The sequence below is a fragment of the Danio rerio genome, chromosome 3 (assembly GCF_049306965.1).
Source record: "Danio rerio strain Tuebingen ecotype United States chromosome 3, GRCz12tu, whole genome shotgun sequence".
NCBI classification, from domain to species: Eukaryota; Metazoa; Chordata; class Actinopteri; order Cypriniformes; family Danionidae; genus Danio; species Danio rerio.
This window is the reverse complement of record NC_133178.1, coordinates 34,724,483-34,752,465: the sequence shown is the minus strand read 5'-3', so window position 1 is coordinate 34,752,465 and position 27,983 is coordinate 34,724,483. Positions and strand designations below refer to the sequence as shown.

Below are 27,983 nucleotides of genomic sequence, written 5' to 3'. Positions count from 1 at the left end.
CAACCACACAATGTCCGATCTGCCTGAAACTTCACATGGTTGATAAAAGTCCTCTTCTGAACACATCTACATAACAATATTGAAGTGGGCGTGGCAAATAGACTCGACAGCGCCACCTACAAAAATTAATCGGACGAGCCCCTGATGTACGAATCACTCACATGCACGAAAATTGGCAAACACCTCAAACATGCCGAAACATACGAAAAAGTCTCTTGGTGCCATATCTCAAACTCAACAGGAAGTCGGATATTTTTAACTTCCTGCTGAAAAAAAGAGGCATTTTTGCCATTTCCAGGTGTTGTATTTTAACGAACTCCTCCTAGGGATTTTATCCGATCAACACCAAAATTTGGTTTTGTCATTTAAAGGCCTTGGTGATGTTAAATTGCGAAGATTTAGAGTTTTCGCTGAGGGGTGTGTCCGTAGTGGCATGACAAACCTCAACGCTTCGCCATTGACCAGGAAGTCCTTATAACTCAACCACACAATGTCCGATCTGCCTGAAACTTCACATGGTTGAATAAATTCCTCTCCGGAACACAACTAGATGCCAATATTGAGTCACAGTCATAGCGCCACCTGCTGACAGAAGGAATTTTGGCTTATAACTCAGCCACACAATGTCTTATCTGCATGAAACTACACATGGTTGAATAAATTCCTCTTCTGAAGACATTTAAATGTCAATATTGATTGACAGTCATAGTGCCACCTGCTGGCAACCAGAAGTTTGGCTTATAACTAAGTTAAACAATATTCGATCTGCCTGAAAATTTACACGGTTGATAAGATTCCTTTATTGAAGGCATCTACATGCCAATCTTGACTCACAGTCTTAGCGCAATCTGCTGACAGGAGGAAGTTTGGCATAAATCTGTGATTTTCTCAGGTTTTTTATATATATATCGGCTTAAATTATTTTTGTTCGCTGTTCTCCATCATCCTGAGGCCACCGGGCGGCGGTGAGCCCGGGTGCGAGGTCCCTATCATCGCTGCTTGCAGCTTTAATTAGGGACCGAGCACCGAACGGTGCAAGGCCCTATTGGAATTGCTCCGTTTCTTATTATTCTTCTTCTTCTTCTTCTTCTTCTTCCGCGGAATGAATCGCGGTTTTGAGGGGCTAAACATGCCCGAAAACTCACGGAACTTTGCACACGCCTCAGAAGTGGCGAAAATTTATGTTTATTATGGGTCTTGGAAAGGGGTGTGGCAAAATGACTCGACAGCGCCACCTAGAAAATTTAAACGGACGAGCCCCCGATCCACGAATCACGCACATGCACGAAAATTGGCACACACCTCAAACATGCCAAAACATACGAAAAAGTCTCTTGGAGCCATATCTTAAACCCAACAGGAAGTTGGATATTTTTGACTTCCTGCGGCGAAAAAGTGGCGTTTTTGCCATTTCCAGGCGTTGTATTTTAACGAACTCCTCCTAGGGATTTTATTCGATCGACACCAAAATTGGGTTTTGTCATCTAAAGGCCTTGGCGATGTTAAATTGCGAAGCTTTAGAGTTTTCGTCGATGGGCGTGTCCGTGGCGGCCTCGTAAACTTTGACGATTCGCCACAAAAGAGGAAGTCGTTATAACTCAGGCATGCATTATCCGATCTGCCTCAAAATTCACACGTTTGATAAGAGTCCTGACCTGAACACGTTTACATGCCGATATCCAGATACAGTTTTAGCGCCACCTGCTGGCCACAGGAAATGACATGTTTTACAGTGTCAGAAACTCCTCCCACAAATTTTATCGTATCAGCACCAAATTTGAGTGGTGTTATCTGAAAGCTCTAGCGATGATATATTGTGAAGATCTAGAGTTTTCACAGAGGGGCGTGTCCGTGGCGGCATGACAAACCTCAACGCTTCGCCATGGAACAGGAAGTCCTTATAACTCAACCACACAATGTCCGATCTGCCTGAAACTTCACAAGGTTGATAAAAGTCCTCTCCTGAACACATCTTCATAACAATATTTATGTGGGCGTGGCAAAATGACTCTACAGCGCCACCTACAAAAATTAATCGGACGAGCCCCCGATATACGAATCACGCACATGCACGAAAATTGGCACACACCTCAAACATGCCAAAACATACGAAAAAGTCTCTTGGAGCCATATCTCAAACCCAACAGGAAGTCGGTTATTTTTAACTTCCTGCGGCGAAAAAGTGGCATTTTTGCCATTTCCAGGCGTTGTATTTTAACGAACTCCTCCTAGGGATTTTATCTGATCAACACCAAAATTTGGTTTTGTCATCTAAAGACCTTGGTGATGTTAAATTGCGAAGCTTTAAAGTTTTCATCGATGGGCGTGTCCGTGGCGGCCTTGCAAACTTTGACGATTCGCAACAAAACAGGAAGTCGTTATAACTCAGGCATGCATTATCCGATCTGCCTCAAAATTCACACATTTGATAACAGTCCTGACCTGAATACGTTTATATGCTGATATCCAGATAGAGTTATAGCGCCACCTGCTGGCCACAGGAAATGACATGTTTTACAATGTAATATACTCCTTCCGCAAACTTTATTATATCAGCACCAAATTTGAGTGATGTTATTTGAAAGCTCTAGCGATGATATATTGTAAAAATCTAGAGTTTTCGTAGAGGGGCGTGTCCGTGGCGGCATGACAAACCTCAACGCTTCGCCATGGAACAGGAAATGCTTATAACTCAACCACACAATGTCCGATCTGCCTGAAACTTCACACGGTTGATCATATTCCTCTCCTGAACACATCCACATAACAATATTGAGTCTGTCATAGCGCCACCTGCTGGCAGAAGGTAGTTTGGCTTGTAACTCGGCCACACAATGTCCGATCTGCCTGAAACTTCACATGGTTGATTAAATTCCTCTCCTGAAGACATCTACATTGCAATATTGAGTCACAGTCATAGCGCCACCTGCTGGCAGAAGATAGTTTGGCTTATAACTCAGCCACACAAAGTCTGACCAGCCTGAAAATTCACATGGTTGATTAAAATATTCTCCTGAAGACATCTACATGCCAATATTGAGTCACAGTCATAGCGCCACTTGCTGGCAGAAGATAGTTTGGCTTATAACTCAGCCACACAAAGTCTGACCAGCCTGAAAATTAACATGGTTAATAAGATTCCTCTACTGAAGGCATCTACATGCAAATCTTGAGTCACAGTCATAGCGCCACCTGCTGACAAGAGAAAGTTTGGCATGAATGTGTGATTTTCTCAGGTTCTTTATATAAATCGGCTTAAATTAATATTGTTCGCTGTTCTCTTGTCATCCTGAGGCCAACGGGCGGCGGTGAGCCCGGGTGCGAGGTCCCTATCATCGCTGCTTGCAGCTTTAATTATTAGGGACCGAGCACCGAAACGGTGCGTAGGCCCTATTGGAATTGCTCCGTTTTTTATTATTATTATTAGGGACCGAGCACCGAACGGTGCAAGGCCCTATTGGAATTGCTCCGTTTATTATTATTATTATTATTATTATTATTCTTTTCCGGAATGAATCGCAATTTTGAGGGGCTAAACATGCCCGAAAACTCACGGAACTTTGCACACGCCTCAGAAGTGGCGAAAATTTACGTTTATTATGGGTCTCGGAAGTGGGCGTGGCAAAATGACTCGACAGCGCCACCTAGAAAAATTAAACGGACGAGCCCCCGATCCACGAATCACGCACATGCACGAAAATTGGCACACACCTCAAACATGCCAAAACATACGAAAAAGTCTCTTGGAGCCATATCTCAAATCCAACAGGAAGTCAGATATTTTTAACTTCCTGCAGCGAAAAAGTGGCATTTTTGCCATTTCCAGGCGTTGTATTTTAACGAACTCCTCCTAGGGATTTTATCCGATCAACACCAAAATTAGGTTTTGTCATCTAAAGGCCTTGGCGATGTTAAATTGCGAAGCTTTAGAGTTTTCGTCGATGGGTGTGTCCGTGGCGGCTTCGCAAACTTTGACGATTCGCCACAAAACAGGAAGTCATTATAACTCAGTGATACATTATCCGATCTGCCTCAAAATTCACACGCTTGATAAGCGTCCTGACCTGAACACGTTTACATGCCACTATCCAGATACAGTTATAGCGCCACCTGCTGGCCACAGGAAATGACATGTTTTACAGTGTGACAAACTCCTCCCACAAACTTTATTGTACCAGCACCAAATTTGAGTGGTGTTATCTGAAAGCTCTAGCGATGATATATTGTGAAGATCTAGAGTTTTCGCAGAGGGGCGTGTCTGTGGCGGCATGACAAACCTCAACGCTTCGCCATGGAACAGGAAGTCCTTATAACTCAACCACACCAAGTCCGATCAGCCTAAAACTTCACATGCTTGATAAAAGTCCTTTCCCGAACACATCCCCATAACAATAGTGAAGTGGGCGTGGCAAAATGACTCGACAGCGCCACCTATAAAAATTAAACGGACGAGCCCCTGATCTACGAATCACGCACATGCACGAAAATTGGCACACACCTCAACCACGCCAAAACATACGAAAAAGTCTCTTGGAGCCATATCTCAAACCCAACAAGAAGTCGGATATTTTTAACTTCCTGCGGCAAATAAGTGGCATTTTTGCCATTTCCAGGCGTTGTATTTTAACGAACTCCTCCTAGGGATTTTATCTGATCGACACCAAAATTAGGTTTTGTCATCTAAAGGCCTTGGCGATGTTAAATTGTGAAGCTTTAGAGTTTTTGTCAATGGGCGTGTCCGTGGCGGCCTCGCAAACTTTGACGATTCGCCACAAAATCGGAAGTCATTATAACTCAGGCATGCATTATCTGATCTGCCTCAAAATTCACATGTTTAATAAGAGTCCTGACCTGAACACATTTACATGCCAATATCCAGATACAGTTACAGCGCCACCTGCTGGCCACAAGAAATGTCATGATTTACAGAGTAATAAACTCCTCCCACAAAATTTTTCGTATCAGCTCCAAGTTTGGTTGGTTGTTATCTGAAAGTTCTAGCAATTACATTTTGTTAGGGTCTGAAATTTTCACAGAAGGGCATGTCTGTGGCAGCATGACAAACCTCAACGCTTCGCCATGGAACAGGAAGTCCTCATAACTCAACCACACAAAGTCCGATCAGCCTGAAACTTCACATGGTTGATAAAAGTCCTCCCCTGAACACATTCACATAACAATATTGAGTCACAGTCATAGCGCCACCTGATAGCAGAAGGTAGTTTGGCTTATAACTCAGCCAAACAATGTCCGATCTGCCTGAAAATTCACAGGTTAGATGAGATGCCTCTCCTAAAGACATCTACATGCCGATCTTGAGTCACAGTTATAGCGCCACCTGCTGACAGGAGGAAGTTTTGCATAAATCTGTGATTTTTCTCAGGTTCTTTATATATATCGGCTGAAATTAATATTGTTCGCTGTTCTCTGTTATCCTGAGGCTACCGGGCGGCGGTAAGCCTTGGTGCGAGGTCCCTATCATCGCTGCTTGCAGCTTTAATTATTATTATTATTATTATTCCGCCCCCTATCGGGGCACATTTGAGGGTCTAAACATGCCCGAAAACTCACGAAAATTTGCACACACACCAAACCCGGTGTAAATAGCAGTTTGATATGGGTCTCGGAAGTGGGCGTGGCAAAATGACTCGACAGCGCCACCTAGAAAAATTAAACGGACGAGCCCCCGATCCACGAATCACACACATGCACGAAAATTGGCACGCACCTCAAACACACCAAAACATACGAAAAAGTCTCTTGGAGCCATATCTCAAACCCAACAGGAAGTCGGATATTTTTGACTTCCTGCGGCGAAAAAGTGGCGTTTTTGCCATTTCCAGGTGTTGTATTTTAACGAACTCCTCCTAGGGATTTTATCCGATCGACACCAAAATTAAGTTTTGTCATCTAAAGGCCTTGGCGATGTTAAATTGCGAAGCTTTAGAGTTTTCGTCGATGGGCGTGTCCGTGGCGGCCTCGCAAACTTTGACGATTCGCCACAAAACAGGAAGTCGTTATAACTCAGGCATGCATTATCCGATCTGCCTCAAAATTCACACGTTTGATAAGAGTCCTGACCTGAACACGTTTACATGCCAATATCCAGATACAGAAATAGCGCCACCTACTGGCCACAGGAAATGACATGTTTTACACTGTAACAAACTCCTCCCACAAATTTTATGGTATCAGCACCAAAATTGAGTGGTGTCATCTGAAAGCTCTATCGGTGATATTTTGTAAAGATCTACAGTTTTTGCAGAGGGGCGTGTCCGTGGCGGCATGACAAACCTCAACGCTTCGCCAAGGAACGGGAAGTCCTCATAACTCAACCACACAAAGTCCGATCTGCCTGAAACTTCATATGGTTGATATACGTCATCTCTTGAACACATCCACATAACAATATTGAAGTGGGCGTGGCAAAATGACTCGACAGCGCCACCTAGAAAAATATAACGGACGAGCCCCTGATCTACGAATCACGCACATGCACGAAAATTGGCACACACCTCAAACACGCCAAAACATACGAAAAAGTCTCTTGGAGCCATATCTCAAACCCAACAGGAAGTCGGATATTTTTAACTTCCTGCTGCAAATAAGTGGCATTTTTGCCATTTCCTGGTGTTGTATCTTAACGAACTCCTCCTAGGCATTTTATGCTATCGACACCAAAATTGGGTTTTGTCATCTAAAGGCCTTGGCGATGTTAAATTGCGGAGCTTTATAGTTTTTGTCGATGGGCGTGTCCATGGCGGCCCCGCAAACTTTGACGATTCGCCACAAAACCGGAAGTCATTATAACTTAGGCATGCATTATCTGATCTGCCTCAAAATTCACATGTTTAATAAGATTCCAGACCAGAACACGTTTACATGCCAATATCCAGATACAGTTATAGCGCCACCTGCTGGCCACAGGAAATGTCATGATTTACAGAGTAATAAACTCCTCCCACTATTTTTTTCATATCAGCACCAAATTTGGTTGGTTGTTATCTGAAAGCTTAAGTGATGATATATTGTCAAGATCTAGAGTTTTTGCAGAGGGGCGTGTCTGTGGCGGCATGACAAACCTCAACACTTCGCCGTGGAACAGGAAGTCCTTATATCTCAACCACACAAAGTCAGATCAGCCTGAAACTTCACATGGCTCATAAAAGTCCTCTTCTGAACACATCCCCAAAACAGTAATGAGTCAGTCATAACGCCACCTGCTGGCAGAAGGTAGATAGGCTTATAACTCAGCCAAACAACATCCGATCTGCCTGAAACTTCACATGGTTGATTAAATTCCATTACTGAAGGCATCTACATGCCAATCTTAAGTCACAGTTATAACGCCACCTGCTGGCAGATGGTAGTTTGCATTATAACTCAACCACACAAAGTCCGATCTGCCTGAAAGTTCACATGGTTGATAAAAGTCCTCTCCTGAACACATCTACATATCAACATTGAGTCTGTCGTAGCGCCACCTGCTGACAAAAGGCAGTTTGGCTTATAACTCAGCTAAACAATGTTCGATCTGCCTGAAACTTCACATGGTTGATAAGATTCCTCTCCTGGTGACATCTACATGCCAATCTTGAGTCACAGTCATAGCGCTACCTGCTGAGAGGAGGAGGTTTGGCATAAATCGGTGATTTTCTCCGATTTTTTAAACATATCGGCTTAAATTATTACTGTTCGCTGTTCTCTGTCATCCTGAGGCCACCGGGTGGCGGTGAGCCCGGGTGCGAGGTCCCTATCATCGCTGCTTGCAGCTTTAATTAGGGACCGAGCACCGAACGGTGCAAGGCCCTATTGGAATTGCTCCGTTTATTAGGGACCGAGCACCGAACGGTGCAAGGCCCTATTGGAATTGCTCCGTTTATTATTATTATTATTCTTCTCTCCAATGAATCGCGATTTTGAGGGGCTAAACATGCCCGAAAACTCACGCAACTTTGCACACACCTCAGAAGTGGCGAAAATTTACGTTTTTTATGGTCTTCGGAAGTGGGCGTGGCAAAATGACTCGACAGCGCCACCTAGAAAAATTAAACGGACAAGCCCCCGATCCACGAATCACGCACATGCACGAAAATTGGCCCACACCTCAAACATGCCAAAACATACAAAAAAGTCTCTTGGAGCCATATCTCAAACCCAACAGGAAGTTGGATATTTTTGACTTCCTGCGACGAAAAAGTGGCATTTTTGCCATTTCCAGGCGTTGTATTTTAACGAACTCCTCCTAGGGATTTTATCCGATCAACACCAAAATGGGGTTTTGTCATCTAAAGGCCTTGGCGATGTTAAATTGCGAAGCTTTAGAGTTTTCGTCGATGGGCGTGTCCGTGGCGGCCTCGCAAACTTTGACGATTCGCCACAAAACAGGAAGTCGTTATAACTCAGGCATGCATTATCCGATCTGCCTCAAAATTCACACGTTTGATAAGAGCCCTGACCTGAAAACGTTTACATGCCGATATCCAGATACAGTTATAGCGCCACCTGCTGGCCACAGGAAATGACATGTTTTACATCATAACAAACTCCTCCCACAAATTTTTTCGTATCAGCACCAAATTTGGGTTGTTTTATCTGAAAGCCCTAGCGATGATATATTGTGAAGATCTAGAGTTTTCGCAGAGGGGCGTGTCCGTGGCGGCATGACAAACCTCAAAGCTTCGCCATGGAACAGGAAGTCTTTATAACTCAAGCACACAATGTCAGCTCTGCCTGAAACTTCACATGGTTGATAAACGTCATCTCTTGAACACATCCTCATAACAATAATGAAGTGGGCATGGCAAAATGACTCGACAGCGCCACCTATAAAAATTAAACGGACGAGCCCCTGATCTACGAATCATGCACATGCACGAAAATTGGCACACACCTTAAACATGCCAAAACATACGAAAAAGTCTCTTGGAGCCATAACTCAAACCCAACAGGAAGTCGGATATTTTTAACTTCCTGCGGCAAATAAGTGGCATTTTTGCCATTTCCAGGCTTTGTATCTTAACAAACTCCTCCTAGGGATTTTATGCTATCGACACCAAAATTGGGTTTTGTCATCTAAAGGCCTTGTCGATGTTAAATTGCGAAGCTTTAGAGTTTTTGTCGATGGGCGTGTCCGTGGCGGCCTCGCAAACTTTAACGATTCGCCACAAAACCGGAAGTCATTATAACTCAGGCATGCATTATCCGATCTGCCTCAAAATTCACATGTTTAATATAAGTCCAGACCAGAACAAGTTTACATGCCGATATCCAGATACAGTTACAGCGCCACCTGCTGGCCACAGAAAATGTCATGATTTACAAAGTAATAAACTCATTCCACAAATGTTTTCATATCAGCACCAAATTTGGTTGGTTGTGTATCTGAAAGCTCAAGCGATGATATAATATGAAGATCTAGAGTTTTCGCAGAGGGGCGTGTATGTGGTGGCATGACAAACCTCAACGCTTCGCCATGAAACAGGAAGTCCTTATAACTTAACCACACAATGTCCAATCAGCCTGAAACTTCACATGGTTGATTAAATTTATCTCCTGAACAAATCTACATTGCAATATTGAGTCACAGTCCTAGCGCCACCTACTGACAGAAGGAAGTTTGGCATAAATCTGTGATTTTCTCAAGTTTTTTATATATATCAGCTTAAGATATTATTGTTCACTGATTTCTGTCATCCTGAGGCCACCGGGTGGCGGTGAGCCCGGGTGCGAGGTCCCTATCATCGCTGCTTGCAGCTTTAATTATTATTATTCTTTTCCGGAATGAATCGCGATTTTGAGGGCCTTACCATGCCCGAAAACTCACGAAACTTTGCACACACCTCAGAAGTGGCGAAAATTTACGTTTGTTACGGGTTTTGGTAATGGGCGTGGCAAAATGACTCGACAGCGCCACCTAGAAAAATTAACCGGACAAGCCCCCGATCCACGAATCACGCACATGCAAGAAAATCGGCACACACCTCAAACATGCCAAAACATACGAAAAAGTCTCTTGGAGCCATATCTCAAACCCAACAGGAAGTCGGATATTTTTAACTTCCTGCGGCGAAAAAGTGGCGTTTTTGCCATTTCCAGGCGTTGTATTTTAACGAACTCCTCCTAGGGATTGTATCCGATCGACACCAAAATTGGGTTTTGTCATCTAAAGGCCTTGGCGATGTTAAATTGCGAAGCTTTAGAGTTTTCGTCGATGGGCGTGTCCATGGCGGCCTCGCAAACTTTGATGATTCGCCACAAAACAGGAAGTCGTTATAACTCAGGCATGCATTATCCGATCTGCCTCAAAATTCGCACGTTTGATAAGAGTCCTCACCTGAACAGGTTTACATGCCGATATCCAGATACAGTTATAGCGCCACCTACTGGCCACAGGAAATGACATGTTTTACACTGTAACAAACTCCTCCTACAAATTTTTTCGTATCAGCACCAAATTTGGGTGGTGTCATCTGAAAGCTCTAGCGATGATATATTGTGAAGATCTAGAGTTTTCGGAGAGGGGCGTGTCCGTGGCGGCATGACAAACCTCAACGGTTCGCCATGTAACAGGAAGTCCTTATAACTCAACCACACAAAGTCCGATCTGCCTGAAACTTAACATAGTTGATAAAAGTCCTCTCCTGAACACATCCCCATAACAATATTGAAGTGGGCGTGGCAAAATGACTTGACAGCGCCACCTATAATAATTAAACGGACGAGCCCCTGATCTACGAATCACACACATGCACGAAAATTGACACACACCTCAAACATGCCAAAACATACAAAAAAGTCTCTTGGAGCCATATCTCAAACCCAACAGGAAGTCGGATATTTTTAACTTCCTGCGGCAAATAAGTGGCATTTTTGCCATTTCCAGGCGTTGTATCTTAACGAACTCCTCCTAGGGATTTTATCCGATCGACACCAAAATTGGGTTTGGTCATCAAAAGGCCTTGGCGATGTTAAATTGCGAAGCTTTAGAGTTTTTGTTGATGGGCGTGTCTGTGGCGGCCTCGCAAACTTTGATGATTCGCCACAAAACCGGAAGTCATTATAACTCAGGCATGCATTATCCAATCTGCCTCAAAATTCACATGTTTAATAAGAGTCCATACCAGAACACGTTTACATGCCAATATCCAGATACAGTTATAGCGCCACCTGCTGGCCACAGGAAATTACATGATTTACGGAGTAACAAACTCCTCCCACAAATTTTATCGTATCAGCACCAAAACTGGGGTGGTGTTATCTGAAAGCTCTAGCGATGATATATTGTAAAGATCTAGAGTTTTCACCGAGGGGCGTGTCTGTGGCGGCATGACAAACCTCAACGCTTCGCCATGGAACAGAAAGTCCTTATAACTCAACCACACAATGTCCGACCTGCCTGAAACTTCACATGGTTGATAAAAGTCCTCTCCTGAACACATCTACATAATAATATTGAGTCTGTCATAGCGTCACCTGCTGGCAGATAATAGTTTGGCTTACAAATTAGCCCCACAATGTCTGATCTGCCTGAAACTTTACATGGTTGTTTAAAATCCTCTCCTGAACACATGTACATAATAATATTGAGTCTGTCATAGCGCCACCTGCTGGCAACAGAAAGTTTGGCTTATAACTCAGCCACACAATGTCTGAACTGCTTGAAACTTCACATGGTTGATTAAATTCCTCTCCTGAACACATTTACATGCCAATATTAAGTCTGTCATAGCGCCGCCTGCTGGCAGAAGGTAGTTTGGCTTACAACTCAGCCCCACAATGTCTGATCAGCCTGAAACTTCACATGGTTTAGTAAAATCCTCTCCTGAACACATCTACATGCCAATATTGAGACACAGTCATAGCGCCACCTGCTGACTGGAGAAAGTTAGGCATAAATCTGTGATTTTCTCTGGTTCTTTTTATATATCGGCTTAAGTTATTATTGTTCGCTGTTCTTTGTCATCCGGAGGCCACGGGCGGGGGTGAGCCCGGGTGCGAGGTCCCTATCATCGCTGCTTGCAGCTTTAATTAGGGACCGAGCACCGAACGGTGCAAGGCCCTATTGGAATTGCTCCGTTTATTATTATTATTATTCTTCTCTCCAATGAATCGCGATTTTGAGGGGCTAAACATGCCCGAAAACTCACGCAACTTTGCACACGCCTCAGAAGTGGCGAAAATTTACGTTTTTTATGGGCTTCAGAAGTGGGCGTGGCAAAATGACTCGACAGCGCCACCTAGAAAAATTAAACGGACGAGCCCCCGATCCACGAATCACGCACATGCACGAAAATTGGCACACACCTCAAACATGCCAAAACATACGAAAAAGTCTCTTGGAGCCATATCTCAAACCCAACAGGAAGTCGAATATTTTTAACTTCCTGCAGCGAAAAAGTGGCGTTTTTGCCATTTCCAGGCGTTGTATTTTAACGAACTCCTCCTAGGGATTTTATCCGATCAACACCAAAATTGGGTTTTGTCATCTAAAGGCCTTGGCGATGTTAAATTGCGAAGCTTTAGAGTTTTCGTCGATGGGCGTGTCCGTGGCGGCCTCGCAAACTTTGACGATTCGCCACAAAACAGGAAGTCGTTATAACTCAGGCATGCATTACCCAATCTGCCTCAAAATTCACACGCTTGATAAGCGTCCTGACCTGAACACGTGTACATGCCGATATCCAGATACAGTTATAGCGCCACCTGCTGGCTACAGGAAATGACATGTTTTACATTGTAACAAACTCCTCCCACAAATTTTATCGTATCCGCACCAAATTTAAGTGGTCTTATCTGAAAGCCCTAGCAATGATATATTGTGAAGATCTAGAGTTTTTGCAGAGGGGTGTGTCCGTGGCGGCATGACAAACCTCAACGCTTCGCCATGGAACAGGAAGTCCTTATAACTCAACCACACAATGTCCAATCTGCCTAAAACTTCAGATGGTTGATAAAAGTCCTCTCCTGAACACATCCTCATAACAATAATAAAGTGGGCGTGGCAAAATGACTCGACAGCGCCACCTATAAAAATTAAACGGACGAGCCCCTGATCTACGAATCACGCACATGCACAAAAATTGGCACACACCTCAAACATGTCAAAACATACGAAAAAGTCTCTTGGAGCCATATCTCAAACCCAACAGGAAGTCGGATATTTTGTACTTCCTGCGGCAAATAAGTGGCATTTTTGCCATTTCCAGGCTTTGTATCTTAACGAACTCCTCCTAGGGATTTTATCCTATCAACACCAAAATTGGGTTTTGTCATCTAAAGGCCTTGGCGATGTTAAATTGCGAAGCTTTAGAGGTTTTGTCGATGGGCGTGTCCGTGGCGGCCTCGCAAACTTTGACGATTCGCCACAAAACCGGACGTGATTATAACTCAGGCATGCATTATCCGATCTGCCTCAAAATTCACATGTTTAATATAAGTCCAGACCAGAACACGTTTACATGCCGATATCCAGATACAGTTATAGCGCCACCTGCTGGCCACGGGAAATGTCATTATTTACAGAGTAATAAACTCCTCCCACAAATTTTTTCGTATCAGCACCAAATTTGGGTTGTGTTATCTGAAAGCTCAAGCGATGATATAATGTGAAGATCTAGAGTTTTTGAAGAGGGGCGTGTCCGTGGCGGCATGACAAACCTCAACGCTTCGCCATGGAACAGGAAGTTCTTATAACTCAACCACACAATGTCTGATCTGCCTGAAACTTCACATGGTTGATAAAAGTCCACTCCTGAACACATCCACATAACAATATTGAGTCAGTCATAACGCCACCTGCTGGCAGAAGGTAGTTTGGCTTATAACTCAGCCAAACAATGTCCGATCTGCCTGAAAATTCACAGGTTAGATGAGATGCCTCTTCTAAAGACATCTACATGCCGATCTTGAGTCACAGTTATAGCGCCACCTGCTGACAGGAGGAAGTTTGGCGTAAATCTGTGATTTTTCTCAGATTTTTTTATATATCGGCTGAAATTAATATTGTTCGCTGTTCTCTGTTATTCTGAGGCTACCGGGCGGCGGTGAGCCTGGGTGCGAGGTCCCTATCATCGCTGCTTGCAGCTTTAATTATTATTATTATTATTATTCCGCCCCCTATCGGGGCACTTTTGAGGGTCTAAACATGCCCGAAAACTCATGAAAATTTGCACACACACCAAACCCGGTGTAAATAGCAGGTTGATATGGGTCTCGGAAGTGGGCGTGGCAAAATGACTCGACAGCGCCACCTAGAAAAATTAAACGGACGAGCCCCCGATCCACGAATCACACACATGCACGAAAATTGGCACACACCTCAAACACGCCAAAACATACGAAAAAGTCTCTTGGAGCCATATCTCAAATCCAACAGGAAGTCGGATATTTTTGACTTCCTGCGGCGAAAAAGTGGCGTTTTTGCCATTTCCAGGCGTTGTATTTTAACGAACTCCTCCTAGGGATTTTATCCGATCGACACCAAAATTGGGTTTTGTCATCTAAAGGCCTTGGCGATGTTAAATTGCGAAGCTTTAGAGTTTTCGTCGATGGGCGTGTCCGTGGCGGCCTCGCAAACTTTGACGATTCGCCACAAAACAGGAAGTCGTTATAACTCAGGCATGCATTATCCGATCTGCCTCAAAATTCACACGTTTGATAAGAGTCCTGACCTGAACACGTTTACATGCCAATATCCAGATACAGAAATAGCGCCACCTACTGGCCACAGGAAATGACATGTTTTACACTGTAACAAACTCCTCCCACAAATTTTATGGTATCAGCACCAAAATTGAGTGGTGTCATCTGAAAGCTCTATCGGTGATATATTATAAAGATCTAGAGTTTTTGCAGAGGGGCGTGTCCGTGGCGGCATGACAAACCTCAACGCTTCGCCAAGGAACGGGAAGTCCTCATAACTCAACCACACAAAGTCTGATCAGCCTGAAACTTCATATGGTTGATATACGTCATCTCTTGAACACATCCACATAACAATATTGAAGTGGGCGTGGCAAAATGACTCGACAGCGCCACCTAGAAAAATATAACGGACGAGCCCCTGATCTACAAATCACGCACATGCGCGAAAATTGGCACACACCTCAAACACGCCAAAACATACGAAAAAGTCTCTTGGAGCCATATCTCAAACCCAACAGGAAGTCGGATATTTTTAACTTCCTGCTGCAAATAAGTGGCATTTTTGCCATTTCCTGGCGTTGTATCTTAACGAACTCCTCCTAGGGATTTTATGCTATCGACACCAAAATTGGGTTTTGTCATCTAAAGGCCTTGGCGATGTTAAATTGCGGAGCTTTATAGTTTTCATCGATGGGCGTGTCCATGGCGGCCCCGCAAACTTTGACGATTCGCCACAAAACCGGAAGTCATTATAACTTAGGCATGCATTATCCGATCTGCCTCAAAATTCACATGTTTAATAAGAGTCCAGACCAGAACACATTCACATGCCAATATTCAGATACAGTTATAGCGCCACCTGCTGGCCACAGGAAATGTCATGATTTACAGAGTAATAAACTCCTCCCACTATTTTTTTTTGTATCAGCACCAAGTTTGGTGGGTTGTCATCTGAAAGCTTAAGTGATGATATATTGTGAAGATCTAGAGTTTTTGCAGAAGGGCGTGTCTGTGGTGGCATGACAAACCTCAACGCTTCGCCATGGAACAGGAAGTTGTTATAACTCAACCACAAAATGTCTGATCTGCCTGAAACTTCACATGATTGATAAAAGTCCTCTTCTGAACACATCTACATAACAATATTGAGTCAGTCATTGCGCCACCTGCTGGCAGAAGGTAGATTGGCTTATAACTCAACCACACAAACTCCGATCTTTCTGAAACTTCACATGGTTGATTAAATTCCATTACTGAAGGCATCTACATGCCAATCTTAAGTCTCAGTTATAGCGCCACCTGCTGGCAGATGGTAGTTTGCAGTATAACTCAACCACACAAAGTCCGATCTGCCTAAAACTTCACATGGTTGATGAGTTTCCTCTCATGAAGACATCTACATGCCAATTATGAGTCACAGTTATAGCGCCACCTGCTGACAGGAGAAAATTTGGCATAAATCTGTGATTTTCTCAGATTTTTTTAATATATCGGCTTAAATTATTACTGTTCGCTGTTCTCTGTCATCCTGTGGCCACCGGGCGGCGGTGAGCCCGGGTGCGAGGTCCCTATCATCGCTGCTTGCAGCTTTAATTATTATTATTATTCTCCTGCGGAATGAATCGCGGTTTTGAGGGGCTAAACATGCCCGAAAAGTCACGAAACTTTGCACACGCCTCAGAAGTGGCGAAAATTTACGTTTATTATGGGCTCCGGAAGTGGGCGTGGCAAAATGACTCGACAGCGCCACCTAGAAAAATTAAACGGACGAGCCCCCGATCCACGAATCACGCACATGCACGAAAATTGGCACACACCTCAAACATGCCAAAACATACAAAAAAGTCTCTTGGAGCCATATCTCAAACCCAACAGGAAGTCGGATATTTTTACCTTCCTGCGGCGAAAAAGTGGCGTTTTTGCCATTTCCAGGCGTTGTATTTTAACGAACTCCTCCTAGGGATTTTATCCAATCGACACCAAAATTGGGTTTTGTCATCTAAAGGCCTTGGCGATGTTAAATTGCGAAGCTTTAGAGTTTTCGTTGATGGGCGTGTCCGTGGCGGCCTCGCAAACTTTGACGATTCGCCACAAAAGAGGAAGCCGTTATAACTCAGGCATGCATTATCAGATCTGCCTCAAATTTCACACGCTTGATAAGCGTCCTGACCTGAACACATTTACATGCCACTATCCAGATACAGTTACAGCGCCACCTGATGGCCACAGGAAATGACATGATTTACGGAGTTATAAACTCCTCCCACAAATTTTATCGTATCAACACCAAAATTGAGTGGTGTTATCTGAAAGCTCTAACGATGTTATATTGTGAAGATCTAGAGTTTTCGGAGAGGGGTGTGTCCGTGGCGGTATGACAAACCTCAACGCTTCGCCTTGGAACAGGAAGTCCTTATAACACAACCACACAATGTCCGATCAGCCTGAAACTTCACATGGTTGATAAACGTCATCTCTTGAACACATCCACATAACAATATTGAAGTGGGCGTGGCAAAATGACTCGACAGCGCCACCTAGAAAAATTAAACGGACGAGCCCCCGAGCTACGTATCACGCACATGCACGAAAATTGGCACACACCTTAAACATGCCAAAACATACAAAAAAGTCTCTTGGAGCCATATCTCAAACCTAACAGGAAGTCAGATATTATTAACTTCCTGCGGAGAAAAAGTGGCATTTTTGCCATTTCCAGGCATTGTATTTTAACGAACTCCTCCTAGGGATTTTATCCGATCGACACCAAAATTGGGTTTTATCATCTAAAGGCCTTGGTGATGTTAAATTGCGAAGCTTTAGAGTTGTTGTCGATGGGCGTGTCCGTGGCGGCCTCGCAAACTTTGATGATTCGCCACAAAACAGGAAGTCGTTATAACTCAGGCATGCATTATCAGATCTGCCTCAAAATTCACACATTTAATAACAGTCCTGACCTGAACAGGTTTACGTGCCGATATCCAGTTACAGTTATAGCGCCACCTGCTGGCCACAGGAAATGACATATTTGACACTGTAACAAACTCCTACCACAAACTTTTCCGTATCAGCACCAAAATAGAGTGGTGTCATCTGAAAGCTCTATCGATGACATATTGTTAAGATCTAGAGTTTTTGCAGAGGGGCGTGTCTGTGGTGGCATGACAAACCTCAACGCTTCGCCATGGAAAACGAAGTCCTTATAACTCAACCACACAATGTCCGATCTGCCTGAAACTTCACATGATTGATAAAAGTCCTCTTCTGAACACATCTACATAATAATATTGAGTTTTTAATAGCGCCACCTGCTGGCAGAATGTAGTTTGTCTTATAACACAATCTCCACACAATCTCTGATCTGCCTGAAACTTCACATGTTTGATAAAAGTCCACTCCTGAACACATCCCCATAACAATATTGAGTCAGTCATAACGCCACCTGCTGGCAAAAGGTAGTTTGGCTTATAACTCAGCCACAAAATGTCCCATGTGCCTGAAACTTCACATGGTTGATTAAATTCCTCTCCTGAAGACATCTACATGCCAATCTTGAGTCACAGGTACAGCGCCACCTGCTGACAGGAGGAAGTTTGGCATAAATCTGTATTTTTCTTAGGTTTTTTATATATATATCGGCTTATATTATTATTGTTCGCTGTTCTCTGTCATCGTAAGGTCACCGGGCGGCGGTGAGCCCGGGTGCGAGGTCCCTATCATCGCTGCTTGCAGCTTTAATTATTATTATTATTATTATTCCGCCCCCTACCGGGGCACTTTTGAGGGTCTAAACATGCCCGAAAACTCATGAAAATTTGCACACACACCAAACCCGGTGTAAATAGCAGGTTGATATGGGTCTCGGAAGTGGGCGTGGCAAAATGACTCGACAGCGCCACCTAGAAAAATTAAACGGACGAGCCCCCGATCCACGAATCACACACATGCACGAAAATTGGCACACACCTCAAACATGCCAAAACATACGAAAAAGTCTCTTGGAGCCATATCTCAAACCCAACAAAAAGTCGGATATTTTTGACTTCCTGCGGCGAAAAAGTGGCGTTTTTGCCATTTCCAAGCGTTGTATTTTAACGAACTCCTCCTAGGGATTTTATCCGATCGACACCAAAATTGGGTTTTATCATCTAAAGGCCTTGGCGATGTTAAATTGCGAAGCTTTAGAGTTTTCGTCGATGGGCGTGTCCGTGGCGGCCTCGCAAACTTTGACGATTCGCCACAAAACAGGAAGTCGTTATAACTCAGGCATGCATTATTCGATCTGCCTCAAAATTCACACGCTTGATAACAGTCCTGACCTGAACCCGTTTACATGCCGATATCCAGATACAGATATAGCGCCACCTGCTGGCCACAGGAAATGACATGTTTTACAGTGTAACAAACTCCTCCCACAAATTTTTTCGTATCAGCACCAAATTTGGGTTGTGTTATCTGAAAGCTCTAGCGATGATATATTGTGAAGATCTAGAGTTTTCGCAGAGGGGCGTGTCCGTGGCGCCATGACAAACCTCAACGCTTCGCCATGGAAAAGGAAGTCCTTATAACTCAACCACACAATGTCCGATCTGCCTGAAACTTCACATGGTTGATAAAAGTCCTCTCCTGAACACATCCACATGACAATATTGAAGTGGGCGTGGCAAATTGACTCAAAAGCGCCACCTACGAAAATTAATCGGACGAGCCCCCGAGCTACGAATCACGCACATGCACGAAAATTGGCACACACCTCAAACATGCCAAAACATACGAAAAAGTCTCTTGGAGCCATATCTCAAACCTAACAGGAAGTCAGATATTATTAACTTCCTGCGGCGAAAAAGTGGCATTTTTGCCATTTCCAGGCGTTGTATTTTAACGAACTCCTCCTAGGGATTTTATCCGATCGACACCAAAATTGGGTTTTATCATCTAAAGGCCTTGGCGATGTTAAACTGCGAAGCTTTAGAGTTTTTGTCGATGGGCGTGTCCGTGGCGGCCTCGCAAACTTTGATGATTCGCCACAAAACAGGAAGTTGTTATAACTCAGGCATGCATTATCAGATCTGCCTCAAAATTCACATATTTAATAACAGTCCTGACCTGAACAGGTTTACGTGCCGATATCTAGTTACAGTTATAGCGCCACCTGCTGGCCACAGGAAATGACATGTTTGACACTATAACAAACTCCTACCACAAACTTTCCTGTATCAGCACCAAAATAGAGTGGTGTCATCTGAAAGCTCTAGCGATGATATATTGTGAAGATCTAGAGTTTTTGCAGAGGGGCGTGTCTGTGGTGGCATGACAAACCTCAACGCTTCGCCATGGAACAGGAAGTCCTTATAACTCAACCACACAATGTCTGATCTGCCTGAAACTTCACATGATTGATAAAAGTCCTCTCTTGAACACATCTACATAACAATATTGAGTCAGTAATAGCGCCATCTGCTGGCAGAAGGTAGTTTGGCTTGTAACTCGGCCACACAATGTCCGATCTGTCTAAAATGTCACATGGTTGATGAAAGTCCTCTCCTGAGCACATCTACATAATAATATTGAGTTTTTAATAGCGCCATCTGCTGGCAGAATGTAAATTGTCTTATAACACAATCTCCACACAATTTCTGATCTGCCTGAAACTTCACATGTTTGATAAAAGTCCACTCCTGAACACATCCCCATAACAATATTGAGTCAGTCATAACGCCACCTGCTGGCAAAAGGTAGTTTGGCTTATAACTCAGCCACAAAATGTCCCATGTGCCTGAAACTTCACATGGTTAATTAAATTCCTCTCCTGAAGACATCTACATGCCAATCTTGAGTCACAGGTATAGCGCCACCTGCTGACAGGAGGAAGTTTGGCATAAATCTGTATTTTTCTTAGGTTTTTTTTATATATATTGGCTTATATTATTATTGTTCGCTGTTCTCTGTCATCGTAAGGTCACCGGGCGGCGGTGAGCCCGGGTGCGAGGTCCCTATCATCGCTGCTTGCAGCTTTAATTATTATTCTTCTTCTTCTTCTTCCGCGGAATGAATCGCGGTTTTGAGGGGCTAAACATGCCCGAAAACTCACGAAAATTTGCACACGCCTCAGAAGTGGCTAAAATTTACGTTTGTTATGGGCTTCGGAAGTGGGCAAGGCAAAATGACTCGACAGCGCCACCTAGAAAAATTAAACGGACGAGCCCCCGATCCACGAATCACGCACATGCACGAAAATTGGCACACACCTCAAACACACCAAAACATACGAAAAAGTCTCTTGGAGCCATATATCAAACCCAACAGGAAGTCAGATATTTTTAACTTCCTGCGGCGAAAAAGTGGCGTTTTTGCCATTTCCAGGCGTTGTATTTTAACGAACTCCTCCTAGGGATTTTATCCGATCGACACCAAAATTGGGTTTTTTCATCTAAAGGCCTTGGCGATGTTAAATTGCGAAGCTTTAGAGTTTTCGTCGATGGGCGTGTCCGTGGCGGCCTCGCAAACCTTGACGATTCGCTACAAAACAGGAAGTCATTATAACTCAGGCATGCATTATCCGATCTGCCTCAAAATTCACAAGTTTAATAACAGTCCTGACCTGAACACGTTTACATGCCAATATCCAGCTACAGTTATAGCGCCACCTGCTGGCCACAGGAAATTACATGTTTTACAGTGTAACAAACTCCTCCCACAATTTTTTTCGTATCAGCACCGAATTTGGGTTGTGTTATCTGAAAGCTCTAGCGATGATATATTGTAAAGATCTAGAGTTTTCGCAGAGGGGTGTGTCCGTGGCGGCATGACAAACCTCAACGCTTGGCCATGGAACAGGAAGTCCTCATAACTCAACCACACAAAGTCCGATCAGCCTGAAACTTCATATGGTTGATAAAAGTCCTCTCCTGAACACATCCACATAACAATATTGAAGTGGGCGTGGCAAAATGACTCGACAGCGCCACCTATAAAAATTAAACGGACGAGCCCCTGATCTACGAATCAAACACATGCACAAAAATTGGCACACACCTCAAACACGCCAAAACATATGAAAAAGTCTCTTGGAGCCATACCTCAAACCCAACAGGAAGTCGGATATTTTTAACTTCCTGTGGCGAAAAAGTGGCGTTTTTGCCATTTTCAGGCGTTGTATTTTAACGAACTCCTCCTAGGGATTTTATCTGATTGCCACCAAAATTGGGTTTTGTCATCTTAAAGCCTTGGTGATGTTAAATTGCGAAGCTTTAGAGTTTTCATCGATGGGCGTGTCCGTGGCGGCCTCGCAAACGTTGATGATTCGCCACAAAACAGGAAGTCATTATAACTCAGGCATGCAATATTCGATCTGCCTCAAAATTCACAAATTTAATAACAGTCCTGACCTGAACAGGTTTACGTGCCGATATCCAGTTACAGTTATAGCGCCACCTGCTGGCCACAGGAAATGACATGTTTGACACTGTAACAAACTCCTTCCACAAACTTTCCCGTATCAGCACCAAAATAGAGTGGTGTCATCTGAAAGCTCTAGCGATGATATATTGTAAAGATCTAGAGTTTTTGCAGAGGGGCGTGTCTGTGGTGGCATGACAAACCTCAACACTTCGCCATGGAACAGGAAGTTATTATAACTCAACCACACAAAGTCCGATCTGGCTGAAACTTCACATGGTTGATTAAATTCCATTACTGAAGGCATCTACATAACAACATTGAGTCTGTCATAGCGCCACCTGCTGACAAAAGGCAGTTTGACTTATAACTCAGCCAAACAATGTCCGATCTGCCTAAAACTTCACATGGTTGATGAGTTTCCTCTCCTGAAGACATCTACATGCCAATCATGAGTCACAGTTATAGCGCCACCTGCTGACAGGAGGAAATTTGGCATAAATCTGTGATTTTCTCAGATTATTTTAATATATCGGCTTAAATTATTACTGTTCGCTGTTCTCTTTCATCCTGTGGCCACCGGGCGGCGGTGAGCCCGGGTGCGAGGTCCCTATCATCGCTGCTTGCAGCTTTAATTATTCTTCTTCTTCTTCTTCTTCTTCTTCCGCGGAATGAATCGCGGTTTTGAGGGGCTAAACATGCCCGAAAACTCACGGAACTTTGCACACGCCTCAGAAGTGGCGAAAATTTATGTTTATTATGGGTCTTGGAAAGGGGTGTGGCAAAATGACTCGACAGCGCCACCTAGAAAATTTAAACGGACGAGCCCCCGATCCACGAATCACGCACATGCACGAAAATTGGCACACACCTCAAACATGCCAAAACATACGAAAAAGTCTCTTGGAGCCATATCTTAAACCCAACAGGAAGTTGGATATTTTTGACTTCCTGCGGCGAAAAAGTGGCGTTTTTGCCATTTCCAGGCGTTGTATTTTAACGAACTCCTCCTAGGGATTTTATTCGATCGACACCAAAATTGGGTTTTGTCATCTAAAGGCCTTGGCGATGTTAAATTGCGAAGCTTTAGAGTTTTCGTCGATGGGCGTGTCCGTGGCGGCCTCGTAAACTTTGACGATTCGCCACAAAAGAGGAAGTCGTTATAACTCAGGCATGCATTATCCGATCTGCCTCAAAATTCACACGTTTGATAAGAGTCCTGACCTGAACACGTTTACATGCCGATATCCAGATACAGTTTTAGCGCCACCTGCTGGCCACAGGAAATGACATGTTTTACAGTGTCACAAACTCCTCCCACAAATTTTATCGTATCAGCACCAAATTTGAGTGGTGTTATCTGAAAGCTCTAGCGATGATATATTGTGAAGATCTAGAGTTTTCACAGAGGGGCGTGTCCGTGGCGGCATGACAAACCTCAACGCTTCGCCATGGAACAGGAAGTCCTTATAACTCAACCACACAATGTCCGATCTGCCTGAAACTTCACAAGGTTGATAAAAGTCCTCTCCTGAACACATCTTCATAACAATATTTATGTGGGCGTGGCAAAATGACTCTACAGCGCCACCTACAAAAATTAATCGGACGAGCCCCCGATATACGAATCACGCACATGCACGAAAATTGGCACACACCTCAAACATGCCAAAACATACGAAAAAGTCTCTTGGAGCCATATCTCAAACCCAACAGGAAGTCGGTTATTTTTAACTTCCTGCGGCGAAAAAGTGGCATTTTTGCCATTTCCAGGCGTTGTATTTTAACGAACTCCTCCTAGGGATTTTATCTGATCAACACCAAAATTTGGTTTTGTCATCTAAAGACCTTGGTGATGTTAAATTGCGAAGCTTTAGAGTTTTCATCGATGGGCGTGTCCGTGGCGGCCTTGCAAACTTTGACGATTCGCAACAAAACAGGAAGTCGTTATAACTCAGGCATGCATTATCCGATCTGCCTCAAAATTCACACATTTGATAACAGTCCTGACCTGAATACGTTTATATGCTGATATCCAGATAGAGTTATAGCGCCACCTGCTGGCCACAGGAAATGACATGTTTTACAATGTAATATACTCCTTCCGCAAACTTTATTATATCAGCACCAAATTTGAGTGATGTTATTTGAAAGCTCTAGCGATGATATATTGTAAAAATCTAGAGTTTTCGTAGAGGGGCGTGTCCGTGGCGGCATGACAAACCTCAACGCTTCGCCATGGAACAGGAAATGCTTATAACTCAACCACACAATGTCCGATCTGCCTGAAACTTCACACGGTTGATCATATTCCTCTCCTGAACACATCCACATAACAATATTGAGTCAGTAATAGCGCCATCTGCTGGCAGAAGGTAGTTTGGCTTGTAACTCGGCCACACAATGTCCGATCTGCCTGAAACTTCACATGGTTGATGAAAGTCCTCTCCTAAGCACATATACATAATTATATTGAGCCTGTCATAGCGCCACCTGCTGGCAGAAGGTATTTTAGCTTATAACTCAGCCACACAATCTCTGATCTGCCTGAAACTTCACATGGTTGATTAAATTCCTCTCCTGAAGACATCTACATTGCAATATTGAGTCACAGTCATAGCGCCACCTGCTGGCAGAAGATAGTTTGGCTTATAACTCAGCCACACAAAGTCTGACCAGCCTGAAAATTCACATGGTTGATTAAAATATTCTCCTGAAGACATCTACATGCCAATATTGAGTCACAGTCATAGCGCCACTTGCTGGCAGAAGATAGTTTGGCTTATAACTCAGCCACACAAAGTCTGACCAGCCTGAAAATTAACATGGTTAATAAGATTCCTCTACTGAAGGCATCTACATGCAAATCTTGAGTCACAGTCATAGCGCCACCTGCTGACAAGAGAAAGTTTGGCATGAATGTGTGATTTTCTCAGGTTCTTTATATAAATCGGCTTAAATTAATATTGTTCGCTGTTCTCTTGTCATCCTGAGGCCAACGGGCGGCGGTGAGCCCGGGTGCGAGGTCCCTATCATCGCTGCTTGCAGCTTTAATTTAATTTAATTTTGTACTTTCTCTTTCCTCATTTTGTTCTCTTTTTTATTTTCTTTCTATTACTCTTTTCTTTTTACGTATTGTTCTTATCACTTTGTAATTGTATATTCTTGTATTCCATTCTTCTACAGATTACTTCCTGATTTATATTGTAAATTTCTTCTTTTCTATATAAAAGTTTGATAAAAAAAATCTTCAAGATTATTTATCGTACGTAACGTTACCCTGTGAATACTCTCTTAATAAGATATAAAACAGTTATTGATACTAATTGTTCATTTAAATTGATACAATTGATCATTTTTACTTTTAGCATAATAAAAAAATAAATACATTTTTCAAGTGACATTTGCTTTACAACAACATAACGTAATCGTTTATATTTTCCAATTAAAATGAGAGCGGCCACACTTATGCGAAATAAAGTTAAAAAAAATGTCAATTTTAGAGCTAAAAAGAAAAATTGTCATCGTACATAATACATAGGCTAGTATTATTACATATATAATATTCATTCAAAAAAAGGTGACAATTTAAATAAGATAATAAAGGATCATACAATCTTTAAATATGTTTTAAAATATATAAAACCTTTTGCTACAAATAAGTAAACTGGTGATAAACTTAAATGACCCAAATAGTTTGTGTTTTTAAGACTTTTAATGTGCCATCAAACAATTAATTCTAAGATTTATGGGGATTTTGATATTGTTACACTGATTAACGTTTAATAAACTAAAATGAGTTGGCAGAGGGCATCCACTGCTTGTTGGCAGTTCATTCTGCTGTGGCGACCCCTGATGAATAAAGGGACTAAGCCGAAGGAAAATGAATGAATGAACTGAAATGAGATACAAAGCCTTTTAAATCCTTTCTTAAAGCAATAGTGTGTTTGATCAGCTGCAAATCAACAGGCTTTCCTAAAGCTGGTTTATTAAAGTTTAGTGGAAAAAAACCCAGATATTTTTGTTAATATGTGTAAGAAAGTAATATAGTCAGAGGCAGAAAGTAAGTAAAAATGTTCTTAAGAAGAAACATCACAACAATAAAAAAAACAAAGTAAAATATTATTAATTTTCCTTCAGCATAGTCCCTTTATTAATCCGGGGTCGCCACAGCGGAATGAACCGACAACTTATTCAGCATATGTTTTACGCAGCAGATGCACTTCCAGCTGCAACCCAACACTAGGAAACACACTCAGACAACGGACAATTTAGCTTAACCAATTCACCTGTCTTTGGACTGTGGTGGAAACCAGAGCACCCAGAGGAAACCCACACCAATACGAGGAGAACATTCAAACTACACACAGAAACGCCAACTGACCCAGCCGAGGCTCGAAACAGTGACCTTCTTGCTGTGAGGAAATTATGCTACCGTGACACCTTATCAAACAAATCAAATTGCAAAAAGGATTGTTAAATACAATATAGTATCACTTTACAATGAGATCCCATAGTAAGTTAAAGCGTTATCTAATGCAAACAATGAGAAATAGGTACATTTGTTACAGAAGTTGTTACAAATGTTGTAAAATAGCATTATTTTTTTGTTACTAATTACAACTTTTTATTTTAATGACTTATTAAACATCAGTTAACAATTTCACATAATTTAACATTAATGCTTATGCATAATAGGCCTATAAAGAATCTGAACATTGAAGATGTTTGTCTGAACAATTCCTCAAGAACAAGGAGCTGTGATGAACAATCTATTTTTAATATAGACCCTTTTGAGATATGTAAACAATCACAATGGTCCTGACGTATTTCCTGTTTTACATTTTAAATTTAAATAGCTTCTGCGAGCCAAAAAGTTCCACATATTCATAAATATTGTTATGATAGCTGTTATAACATCAAGTTATGATTGAACTCTCACCAGTAGTGGAAAAAGCACTGAAATATCATGCTCATGTAAAAGTACCTTTACTTGCCTAAAAATGAAGTGCAGGTAGAGTACTGGGTATCTGTTGTAAGTATTACTCAAAGTATGAGTAAAACTAGACCTTTCTAAAGTTCTCAAGAGTGTGTATTACGCTGTGATAAGCTGATGCATTTACATGTAATTTGTGAATGTGTGTAAATGTACATTGTGAATGTGTGTACACAACGTCATAAGACGTTAATATCAAGTTAGATTTAGGATGTGATATCGGGTGACTAATATTAAATGTCTAGCCCGTGTCTAAGGACAATTGGTTGATTTCAGATTGTGTTGGAAAGTGACCAAAGTCTGAAGTTAAGCCAACATCTTAAACCAACGTCAGATTAACGTCAAATACTATTATTTATTCGTCAGGTATGGCAACCAAAATCCAACATCTGATAGACGTCACAGTGGTAACATCCACACAACGTCAAGCCGTAACTCTTAGACATTGATATTTGCTTGATTTTAGGTAGGACGCTGGACATTGACATTGGCCTGATGTTGGGTTCTGACATGAACCCCACTTTCATTTTCAAACAAACTGCAACGCCCCCATCACAATAGGGTACAATGTCAATCTGACGTCATGTTGATGTCTTGTGCCTGCTGGGTGTTTGAAGCCATTTTAGTCATCGTACAGTAATCATCCGTTATCTTCTCATCAGTGACATGCATCTAAACAGTCTCTTGGTCAATGTATGTAAAGATTTTGCACATCTTCTTGGACACTTTTAATGCTTCCAAACAGTTTACTGCAATTATAAATCACCCATGTCTTGAGGACGTTCAGAAAGATGACATTTACCTCTTTACTTCTATATGCGATTTGATTGAACAGTAATCACAGAACTGATTTTTCTAATACCCATTGACAGGAATAAAAATAGTGACTGCAGGTTGAAGGAAAGTAGTGGAGTAAAAGTACCGATACTGCAGTAAAACTGTA

At 42.6% G+C, this 27,983-nt stretch overlaps 1 long non-coding RNA gene across 2 annotated transcripts; it reads right to left on the bottom strand.

The window, feature by feature from the left end:
- Nucleotides 1-1,095: 1,095 nt before the first annotated feature.
- Nucleotides 1,096-22,300, bottom strand: LOC141381236 (uncharacterized). Of its 2 annotated transcripts, XR_012401105.1 has the most exons (5): nt 21,872-22,300; nt 16,540-16,653; nt 8,734-8,969; nt 4,065-4,338; nt 1,096-1,655 (listed from the first exon to the last, which is right to left on the bottom strand). It is a non-coding gene; the product is annotated as an uncharacterized lncRNA (long non-coding RNA). The 2 variants fall into 2 exon arrangements; XR_012401106.1 differs by lacking the exons at nt 4,065-4,338; nt 8,734-8,969; nt 16,540-16,653 and adding exons at nt 6,356-6,448; nt 17,184-17,649 and having other exon boundaries at nt 1,096-1,929; nt 22,081-22,120.
- Between the last annotated feature and the right edge of the window lie 5,683 nt (nt 22,301-27,983).